Here is a 9,648-nt window from a genome sequence, read left to right as displayed (position 1 = left end):
AAACGTGCGTGTGTGGATGTTTAACGGATATACTCTCGATACTAGATCAATAACCATAACTTATCTATCATTGAAACAATCAAAAGTTTATAAACAGAATAGACAATAAACGCATTATGACTCATAACACCTCCTTTCTACTAGAGTTATACAAGGATTCACACTATTATTGAACACATAGCAAAGATGCTTATTTGACCGTGCAATGAATGAGATCCCAAAAGACTTATGCAATAATACCCATGTAGCGAGCGTTAGGTTAGCAGATCCCAGACTATAAAACCCTTAGGTCACTAGGCACAAAGTCCCCTAGAACCTATTAACTCGAGTATTAAAGAGCTCACTCTTGATCAATTATGCATAAACACTTACTTTTTTTCTTTCCTTTTTTTTCTCTTTTTTTTCAATAATTTCTGAATGAGTGTGTTTCGCTTCATCTCATTCAACCCTAGACTACTCATAAAAATATGAGCCGGCTACTAGCCATTTGATGCCTAGCCTTACAACAACTAGCAATGAAATCCAAGTTTTTCTCTAGATAACAAAATCAGTGTTTTTACGTCATTACAAGAATATCACAAATTCTAAATATAACCAAGTGATTAAATCTCAACAACAAACAAGTATGATCATGATCTAGATCAAAAGCATCCCTATAAGACTTTGTGAAAATATTTGTTTTTGGCATGCAAATCAATTCATTAAGACTTAAACATCCCTCTATTCGTCATCACCACACTCAAATCAACATCAACTTATCGAATATCATAGTTCATCTTAAGGGATCATGTTAAATATGCATGCAAATGCAACTATTGAAATCACATAAAAATAAACAAATATGTCCTAAATGAACAATCATGTAAAAATATGAATGAACTACAACTAAACATGAAATATGAATCTATATGAATCTATATGGACACATACACTACTAATCCTTACATTATCACCCCCAAACTTAAAATTTTCAATGTCCTCATTGAAGGTAATAATAAGGATTTCAGGCATACCTAGTTAGCGGGAGAGTCACCCTCGTCGGGTGGAGGATCAGGTGGCCAATCAACCTCGCCACCCGTGTCTCGAACAACAGTACCGAAAGCTTGTGTCAAATCTTATGCAAAATATCGGTGGACGACATGCATGGCGTCCATATGCCTAGTCAATCTTCTATACTGTTCATCACCAAGACCAAGCCTATCAACTGTCTATGGCGCATGAGAAGAACCCTCTGTAGGCACTGGAAGATCCGTCCAGCCACTCTCTACATCATCAAAAATATATCCCAACCCCTTGTCAGGGGGTGCACCTAAGAATGCATAACTCAAGTGATCTGGTAGAGGGTTGAGCTCAAGTGTGGGAGCTTCTTGAATAAATGGTTCAAAACGCTCCTGAGAAATTTTCAGCTCTGCTAACCCAAGAGAATCGAATGGCATATCCAACTTCCTCTTCCACGGAAGTGCATTCAAAACCTACAGTTGCTCTACTTTAAAGCACTCCTCTTTAGCTGTGGGTAACTTTATTTCCTTGAAAACATTAAAAGTGACCTTTTGATCGTAAACCTTCGTCGAAAGCTCTCCTTTTTGCACATCGATCATAGTTCGGCCTGTAGCCAAGAATGATCTTCCCAAGATAATGGTAATCTTCTTATCTTCCTCGAAATCAAGAATTACAAATTCAGCAGGAAAGATGAGTTTATCCACCTTGACCAAGACATCCTCCACTCTACCTCGTGGATAAGCGATGAAACGGTCAGCTAGTTGCAATGACATGTATGTTGGTTTCGGATCAGGCAGACCAAGCTTCTTGAAGATAGATAAGGGCATCAGATTGATGCTAGCTCCTAAATCACATAAACACTTGTCGAATGATAAGTTTCTGATGGTGCAAGGAATTGTAAAGCTTCCAGGATCTTTAAGCTTCGGAGGCAACTTCTGTTGCAGTCAAGCTTCACTTTCCAAGAGAGAATACCTTTCATAAACCTCACATAGCTAGGCATCTGTTCAAGAGCTTCAGCGAATGGTATGTTGATATGAAGTTTCTTGAACACCTCCAAAAACTTCTCAAACTGCTTATCCAGCTTTTTCTTCTGCAGCCTCTTAGGAAAAGGAGGTGGAGGATAGATCTGTTTCTCCCCTGTATTACCCTCAGGAGGAGTGTGTTCCACAGTAGTCTTTCTTGGTTCCACCGCTACTTCCTTCTATACATCTTCTTCAGCCAAAACTTCAGATTCTGGAACTTGAGACTTTTTAGGCTCTTTGTCTTGTTGAATTTGGGGGCTTGCAACCTTTCCAGACCTTAAGGTGATGGCGTTCACCTGTTCTTTAACTTCCATCTTGCCTGGATTGGCTTCTGTATCACTAGAAAGCATTCCTGGTGGCCGATTCAATAAGGCATTAACAATTTGTCCTATTTGGTTCTCCAGAGTCTTGATAGAAATAGCCTGGCTTAGGCATATAAGAGCCTGGTTTTTGCACATAAGCCTCAACTCCTCCAATTCAGATTTTTCATTCAAAGATAGACCTGCATCATGATTTTGTTGTTGAAGTTGGAGTTGTTGTCTTGGTGTAAATTGTTGCTGAAAACCAGGAGGGTTGAATTGTTTTGCTCCAAACTGCTGGAACGGCTGTTGCATCGCATTCTGATTGTTGCTCCAGCTGAAATTAGGATGATTCCAGTTGTCAGGATGATAAGTGGCAGGAACTGGCTGCTGCGATCTCTAAAAGTTGCTCACAAACTGAGCTGAGTCACTAGACATAGCGCATTACTCTGTCACATGCGGACCTGCACACAGCTCACAAACACTGGTTATCTGCTTAATACCATAGTTAGCCAGAGAATCGATCTTCATAGACAATGCCTTTAGTTGAGCAGTGATAGTCGTAGATGTATCCACTTCAAGAACTCCTGCTACCTTGCCATGTGGACATCTCTGGGTTGGATACTGATATTCATTAGTAGCCATCAGTTCAATTAGATCATAAGCTTCCTCATAGCTCTTTGCCCATAATGCTCCACCTGCTGCTGTATCGAGCATGGGTCTGGACTGTGGTCCCAACCCATTGTAAAAACAATTGATGATCATCCAATCAGGCATTCCATGATGAGGACACTTCCTAAGCATCTCCTTGTAGCGCTCCCAAGCTTCACTTAGCGATTCTTCTGTTTGCTGCGCAAATTGAGTAATAGCGTTTCTGAATGCAGCTGTCTTCGCCATAGGGAAGAATTTAATGAGAAACTTTTGAGCAAGATCTTCCCAAGTAGCAATCGAACCAGCTGGTAGAGAGTGTAACCAGCTCTTAGCCTTGTCCCATAGAGAGAATGGAAATAGTCTCAGCTTCACAGCATCTTCAGAAACATAGTTGAACTTGAAGATGTCGCATATCTCAATAAAGTCCCTAATATGCATATTGGGATCTTCAGTTGGAGAACCCCCAAATTGGATTGAATTCTGCACCCATTGAATTATGCTAGGCTTGATCTCAAAGGTATTAGCTGTGATAACTGGACGGATAATGCTAGATTGAATGTCATTGATCTTGGGTTGAGAAAAATCCATCCAGGCTTTCGTTCATGCTGCTGGATCTCCCATTGTAATGAGTACCTAAAAAACAAACAAATAAACCGTGAAAGTAAAAGAATTCGATTCAGTGAACTTTAACGACCACTGATGACAAGCACATAAACTAAAAATTAACACCGAGTCCCCGGCAGCGGCGCCAAAAACTTGTTAGGGTGAAAACATGCGCTAAAATACACGCAAGTATACGCGTTCGCAAGTAATATAAGATATAAATCAGATTCGTTCCCATGGAGACTGGTTTAGGTTAAGTTCAATTTATGTACCTATGTAACAATGTATGGTTATCGCTCAATGCTAAGACAAATAACAAATTGGGTTTTGATTAAACTAAGAGATTATACTAAATAACATTAACTAAGAGAATTGAGGTTCAATTACTATATATGACAAACATGGGATTCTAACTTCATTACTACTTCATTCAATAGCCTTATTATTCTTAACCTTAGCATGTGATGGTGATGACACTAATCGGATAACACGAAACTGATAAACGCCAACTTTCGTTGCACGAATACCATTCTAATAGACATTCACAAAAGAGATAGAAGCTAAATAGGCACTAATTATATTGAGACCCTATATGTCTATAGAATTTGACAACATAACGGTTTAAGCATAAGTTATCTATCTTGATTAGATAGGGCAAGTAAAACGGTTAGAGTTACCTACAAATCATGCATACACATAATGAACCTATGCTAGCATGGCAAGTTCTAAACCTCTATATTCACTTTCGCTTCAATACAGATTAACACGCTATCTTATATGTTAGCTACACACATAAGACGAATAAGCACAACCAATACTAGGATATCAATCAATCACCACACACCAAGATATCGAAACAAATTAATTATTGAAATCCATAAGTAAATCCGCTAGAACCCCATGACAATGATTAGCCCATAATCGAACTCATCGTCATCATGGGTTCTAATGAAAGCATGGTATAAAACAAGGTCTTAATAAACTGAATAATAATTAAAGTATGAATAAACGAGATCTAGGTTCAACAAGAACGAAAACGAGCATCCAAAGTTATAACTAATTCAAAGAATCACAAGTTGAAAACAAGATCTTCTTTTTCGGAGTTGTTTTGTGCTTCTAGGTCTTCTCCTTGATATCCCAATCTTCTCGGATGATGAAAACCCTTTTTTAAGTATATATATGCCCCTAGTGGACCTGGACCCTTAAAATCGTCAAATTCCACTTAAAAAAGGCTTTTTCAGCGAAATCGGCGACCAGCCGCGCCTTGGGCGGCCGCTCAGCTCTCCTGGGCTGAGTGGGCGCTCAGCTCCTGGGCGGCCGCTCAGCTCTCTTGGGCGGGCGCTCAGCTCCTGTTTGAAAAAATTTCTGATGAATTTTGTTTGGGCCATAACTTGAGTTCTACTCGTCAGAATTAGGCGATTCAACTGCCCATGCGAAGCTATTGAGATTCTCTACAACTTGAAAATGGCCTTGGATTCCAAATCTGATCACTTTTTATCATATTTCCTTTAAAAGCTCTTTTCTTCAAATAACTGATACCTGAAATGCAATAACACAAAAACACATCAAAATACCAACAACTTGAGTCCAAAACACCAATTTAAGCTTGTAATAAAGCATTCCAAGTGGATATAAAATCCACTTATCAGCTGGCTCAGCTATGAGCGTTAAATTTACCATAACTCACTTACTTGAGTTGGAGATCCTAACAATTCCTTGAAGAACACGCTCAAAATTTATTTGTAACAAGAATTTCTTCGATCTTTAATTTTCATGACAAATATCTTCCACATGTTTGAGGTACGCTTCATCTTCACAATGTATTAATCGACTATCGGGTTATTATTAAGAATTCCTTCATATTGTCCCATCAATCATTTGCCTCGTTTGATGTACGCAACTTTACTTTCTTATTTTTATGATAAATTTACCTCATACGGTTTGCTAACTATTCCAATTCACACCCAAAATCTCAGACTTGAAACGTATCACGTATACCAATTTTTGCTTCTGATTTGATGTCGTCGTAACAACCGCGTTATTGGCATAATGATTCGCATATGTTAACCATTTATTGGCTTGCAATCATCTTTATACTCAACAAGTAATTCCATCTTCTACACGAGGTTATTTCACTTCTTTTAGAACGCTCAAAGAGTAGACTTTACACAAGAAGATAATTTGTGTATATGATTCTGATTGGAAAACTCTTTCATAAAGAATAAGAGTACAAGGAAACAATCAGAAGGATACATAAATCAATAAGTCATAATTGAAGAGGAAAAAATGAATGATGATTTAGATAGGAATGAGACAACCATATTTGTAATCAAGATGGCCAGTCTTTTATACTATATGGTATACAACACATGATTAGGTGGCGTCCCAGCAGACTCTTCATCATTTCGACAAAGCGTCACATCATAACACTGCTTGTCTCGATCAAAAAGAAATATTTTGAGAAGAGAAATAATTTGGAAGGGATACAATAAAATTTTCTTTCTTTCTTGTCTCATATATCACTGAGAGAAGCTCACACATATTCAAGAATCAAGAAGAGTATACGCAGTCGTGGAAAAGAATGACACCGTTGGTTGCCATCTACATTTCGTTTATGCATTCTTTCAGGGCTCGTTCGAGTAACAGATCTCAGATCCACGTCAGATGATAGATTCAGAACGTCTTCTAGAAATACCTTTAACATTTTAACAATCTGAGCATAACCGACTTCTCGTTGGATTTTCTGTCATCATTTCTTGCTTCATACCTGCCATGTAAGTCTGGTATTTTTAGCATCATGCTTCCATCTTTGATACTTTAATAATTTGACCATAATCGCGTTTTTACGAAATTTATAATCATAATTTCTAATTTCTAATTTCTTCTATGCCACGTAGCGTAATCATTAATCCTGCAACGCCTCGACTCCGTGGATAGAAATATTATTCTTTTTCAATCGTCTGGAAGATTCCTCCATTTTCATCAATCATCCTCGAGCTTCTTTTGGGTCAACGAACCCATTTTAAACTTTAACAATTTCATAAATTGGAGTAAATAACATTTCCGTACGTTGATTTGATTTTTGATATTATTAACATTTCCGAGGAAATTCTAAACCTCTCCGTATTAGCGGCACTACTTGGCCCTCCGAATTAACAATACTGAGTTGATCAAATATTCTTCCGGGTAATCTAATACTTATAGCAACAAGATCTCAAGTAGTAAATTGAAAACCAAAATTTTAAAATTTATTTTGTGTAAAGATCTTTTAGAAATTCTGTTAAGAAAGCCTTTTTCGAAAACTTGTTTTAGATTTTTAAAAATCAAACATTTGGTCGTCCTTATTATATGAGTTGGTTGTTGTTCTCCTCAATCAGAACAAGGAATCTAATTGAGGAAACGACCACCTAAGGGTTCATCCACTCCAATATCTCTTCTGCTTTTTTTTTGAATCCATTTCTCCTTCACTAGTCACCAAAAACTTCATTCGTAACTCTAACTCCAATACTGACATCTGGTACTATCTTGGATATTTTTATCGTTATCCTTGATGTCATATTTACATCCAGTTAACGCAATTCAACATTTTATCTGTAAATAAAAGCGTATCTTCTTGTTAATCTTCAGTATCTCTAATAAAGTAGATATCATTACTTGCGCGGCACCCGAAAATGATAAGAAGCTTTTCGCCACAGTGGTGCCTTTAAATTTGCGACGTTGGCTCTTTGTCAGCTTCAATCAACTCGTTACCTCCAGTATCAAAACTTGTCCTACTACATAATTCTAAGTTGGATCATCCTAAAATTCATCTATCTTTTCTTATACGAAGTTCTCACGTGAATCAATCTCCTTCTTTAAAACCACATAAAAGCAGGGTGATTTACCCATTCTCCGTCGAGCTGTCGATTCTTTGCAACCATAGGATCTGGGAACTCAATATATCTATATCGTCAACATACTCGCCTTCCACTTATCTTAACAATATCCTATCTTACTAATCCATATCAGATCTGCTAATCTTAATTCACACTCAACTCGAACTCAAAATGAGTATACTTAGGATCTTCCTTATCTTATATGACTAGTCAATCCTATCTTACTTCCACCTATTCTTATTTCAGGGACCAATAACCTGTAGCTCTGATACCAACTGTAACTGTTAGATATATTTGTGATGTCATGTCTAATATGATTTGTGTTTAGTTTTCAGATCTTACTTAACAGGACAAATCAGTACTTAACTGGAAATCAGTACTTATACTGAAGTCAGGACTTAAGATAACAGAACTTAAGTTGTCATAACTTAAGTTATCAGGAGATAATATCAGGACTTAAGGAGATGTTCAGATAAGGAAGGCGGCTGATTGAAAGGAAATAAGATCAAGACAAATATAAGAAGAGATATGCATGGAGAAGAATTCTATGAAGAATAGAATATTTGGAAGAAAAGATAATTGATTGATATATATTAGGAAGCAGAATTATATTCGATATCAATTAGAAGATTATCTTGTAACTGTGTAGTATATAAACACAGACATAGGGTTTACACTAATTTGATTGTAGTAAACACTGTATTCAACCCCCTTCTACAGTGTGTGTGACCTAACAAGTGGTATCAGAGCAATCTGTTAACATACATACAGTAAAGATCCAAAAACAATCATGTCTGAAAAAGCACAAACTCCAACCAAGCCCACCAAAACTGAAGAAACTCCAAAGACTCAAATCCATAATCGACATGAGACTATTAGGGTTCCCATACTGAAACCTTCTGAGTATCCCATATGGAAGGTGAGGATGTCTATGTTTCTGGAAGCTACAGATCCAGAATACCTTGACAGAATTAATGAAGGACCACATAAGCCAACCAAGCTCTCTGTTATAGTTGCAGATCAGCCATCATAGACTGTACCAAAGGAGAAAAGTGAATATATAGCTGAAGATATCTCATCTATTGCAAAGGATGCAAAGGTAAGACATTTGCTGCACAGTGCCATTGATAATGTCATGTCAAACAGGGTAATTAACTGCAAGATTGCAAAGGAGATATGGGATGCCTTGGAGACAAGATGCCAGGGAACTGATTCAATTAGGAAGAACATGAGGACTATACTCACTCAAGAGTATGAACACTTTGACTCAAAACCTGATGAGTCATTAACTGACTTATATGACAGATTTGTCAAACTCTTGAATGATCTGTCACTGGTGGATAAGGAATATGATCTTGAAGATACTAATCTTAAATTCCTTTTAGCTCTTCCTGAAAGTTGGGATTTGAAGGCCACAACTATAAGAGACAACTATGCTCTTGATAAAACTACCCTTGATGAAATTTATGGTATGCTCAAGACTCATGAACTTGAGATGGATCAAAGAAGCAAGAGGCATGGGAGAAAGTCAAGAACAATTGCTCTTAAGGCTGAGGAGGAATCCCCTAAAGTGGTTGTCTCAAAGAAAGGCAAAGGAAAGGCTCTCATCACAAAGTCTGATACTGAGTCATCAAGTCCTGATAGTGATAAGGATTCAGAAACTGAAAGTCTATCTGAGATGGACCCTGATAAAGAGATGATGAAGCTGTATGCTCTTATGGTGAAAGGTATCACAAAGATAACATACAGGAAATTCAGAAGGGGAAAGAAATTTTTCAGGAAAGGTGCAAGTTCTGATAAGAAAGGTTTCAGAAAATCTGAAGGCAAAGGAGGAAAGTCCGACAGAGGAGATTACTCAAATGTCAAATGCTACAACTGTGGTGAGAAAGGCCACATATCTCCTGATTGCAAGAAAGTGAAGAGTGACAAAGGCAAGGCACTTGTCACAAAGAAGAAAAGCTGGACAGACACTTCAGATTCTGAAAGTGAGGTGAACTATGCCTTGATGGCAAATGCTGATAGCAATTCTGAAGCTGCTGAGTTAAAGGTACCTCAAACAACTTATGCTTTTCATACTGATGATATTACTGAGTTGAGAAGATATCTTAAAACCATGTTCATTAGTTATAGAGATCGAACTTTAACATGTGAAAGATCAACTTCTGAAAATCTTGCTTATAAAAAGAGGAATGGTTATTT

The 9,648-nt window shown here is 37.4% G+C and overlaps 1 non-coding gene across 1 annotated transcript; it reads left to right on the top strand.

The window, feature by feature from the left end:
• Nucleotides 1–3,095: 3,095 nt before the first annotated feature.
• On the top strand, nucleotides 3,096–3,202 carry LOC141710065 (small nucleolar RNA R71). Its single transcript, XR_012570605.1, has one exon. It is a non-coding gene; the product is annotated as a small nucleolar RNA R71 (small nucleolar RNA).
• Nucleotides 3,203–9,648: the final 6,446 nt, after the last annotated feature.

Source organism: Apium graveolens, chromosome 2, assembly GCF_009905375.1.
Source record: "Apium graveolens cultivar Ventura chromosome 2, ASM990537v1, whole genome shotgun sequence".
Classification (NCBI taxonomy): domain Eukaryota; kingdom Viridiplantae; phylum Streptophyta; class Magnoliopsida; order Apiales; family Apiaceae; genus Apium; species Apium graveolens.
Note: the sequence above shows the minus strand (reverse complement) of the source record. Positions and strands in the feature narration are given on the sequence as shown.